This window comes from Vigna unguiculata, chromosome 2 (genome assembly GCF_004118075.2).
Source record: "Vigna unguiculata cultivar IT97K-499-35 chromosome 2, ASM411807v1, whole genome shotgun sequence".
Lineage (NCBI taxonomy): Eukaryota > Viridiplantae > Streptophyta > Magnoliopsida > Fabales > Fabaceae > Vigna > Vigna unguiculata.
The window spans coordinates 18,945,585-18,948,025 of NC_040280.1; positions in this window are offsets into that span (position 1 = coordinate 18,945,585).

Here is a 2,441-nt window from a genome sequence, read left to right on the forward strand (position 1 = left end):
AAAAGGAAGGGGGAGGGGGAGGGGTTTAAAGAGTAAAAAAGTTTAAAACAAATATAAAAGGATAAGTTGATTCTCCCGCTTTCTTATAACTAAATTCTTTATTGCTTATCATATAATTATTATTCATTTAATTTATAAACAAAAACCTCAAATTAACTAAAGAAGCTTCAATTAACTTGCTAAGACTCTAATTCATTCTATGTGTCTATGACTAAGATTGTGGTTATAGTTTACTCATTCCAAGCATTTATAGTTCAAGTAATAATCTATTATTCTATCTTTTGATTAAGCAAACAAGTATACAAGTTTGAATTAACTAAACAAGAGTAAGTTAATTCATCTGGTCCTTCACTTATTTCAAGTGTATATAAATGAGAACCTACTAACACTCATCTTGTTTCAAGTGTATATAAATGAGAACCTACTAACACTTAACTTGTTCCAATCGTCTACAAGTATTCTATTACATTACACTTGTTATAATCATATACATGTGAAGATTTATTTTTTTACTTACATAAAAGGTTATAGTAATTAAGAAAACTAACAAGAATTCTAATTAACGTATAAGATTGAATTATCACCAAGAGTTTTAAGACAATCGTAAGAGAAAAAATCAAAACTCAAAAGGAATAAATAAAAACAGACTATGTTTGAATAAAATAATAGAACAATGTTTTTATTGCTCAAGCTCAAAACTATCTAGGAAATTACAAGAGAATCAACCAAGAAGCTTTAGTCTTCCATGTGGAATACCAACCCTAAGCAATGGGGTGGATGGATGATGATGGATGAGGTGATCGATTAATGTTGGAAGACATGGAAAGGGCTTAGGTTGTTAAAACTTGGAATTTATCTTTTGGCATTCTTTGTGGTTTTTCTCGGACAAAAGATTTTGTTCCAAATTCCCTGAAGCTCATGGAAATTTAATGTCGGCTTCACATTCACGGCTTTCCTTTAGAGTATTGACAGCCGAAAGCGATTTTCTTAGTAACATGTGGAATTGATACGCATTTATCTTTATATGATTATACAAAGAATAAGTCTTGAGGTTTCTTTGCCTAATCAAATTTTGGGTGAAATACTAAGATTTGTGTTTATTGTTGATGTGGAATATGAGAAATTGACTTTATTTTGTTCAAATTGTAAAATTATTATTCATGAGCTATCTCATTGTAGAGGGTTACAACAAAATACCAATGTTATTTTTGGTGGGGAGAAAACAGTTAAGACAAAAATACAACAACATTATTGTCCTAAGGTGGTTGATGCATAGGATGGGACTAAGGGCTCTTTAGTGGTGGAGCCTATGGCAGAGGATGTGGTTCAATCTTTTATGGTGCAACCTGTTATGGTACAATATGTTGCTCAGTCACAACTTGAGCCAGTGGTGGATAATCATGATAATATTTGTATTGTGAATTAATCTTCTTTTGTTAAGAATTATGATGGTGGTGTGCTAGTGGAATCTAATTCCTTGGCCGATATGCCTCCTTTGAAGGATATCAGTCCCATTGTCAATAGTTTGTAGGGCTTACAACAATTAGATTAAACTCATAATAGTTCAACGATAGTTCCTAATCTTTTGACATCTAAAGAGACTTATTTTGTGAAGGAATAAAAAATAGCTTGTAAATGGGCTAATATGTTTAATGAGAGGGAAGATTCTAATACTAAAGATGATGATAAATCGGTTCAAACTACAGGAAACATAGTAAGAGTAGTCCATAGAAAACTAATACTAAATCCTCCAAAGCAAAAACTTCGAAAATTAAAAGAAATTTAATGTGCAAAGGAATTTGCCTGTTTCTTAGTATATAGAGGTCAAAGTATGAAATAATTTTCATAAGGAAATCATGATTTTTTTTCATAATAGTTTTTTTTTATAGTTACAATATAATTTTATCATTAATTTCATGTGATCCCCTGTTTTTCTTTCCTTTCTTATTTTTCATTTTTTAATAAAATCTTAATATAATAACAACGATATCTACCATGACTTTATTAAAAAAATGTTATATTATCTATCAAAACTTATATGATATATTATAAATGAAATCATTTATTTTTAATGATGAAATATGATTATGTTTCATTCTTTATTATTTAACCATTTAATAAAGAATTTAATAAAAGAATATTTAGTGTTGGATCTTCCTTTAATAGTTATATACACTAAATATCGAATGTAACTTGTTCATCATGTTTTATCTTATTTTATTATATATTTTTGGGTTAAATATGTTTTTATCTTTTAATTTTTATTGAAAATTAAAATTAGTGTTTTTTTTTAATTTTGGTCCAATTTAATTCTTTAACTTTATAATTGTGTAGATTTAATCATTCTAACCAAATTTTGTTAAGTTTATTTAATGTTTTAAATGCATTTCATGATAACATTTGAGTTGTTTTCACAGTTTGACATATTTTTTGTTCAACGC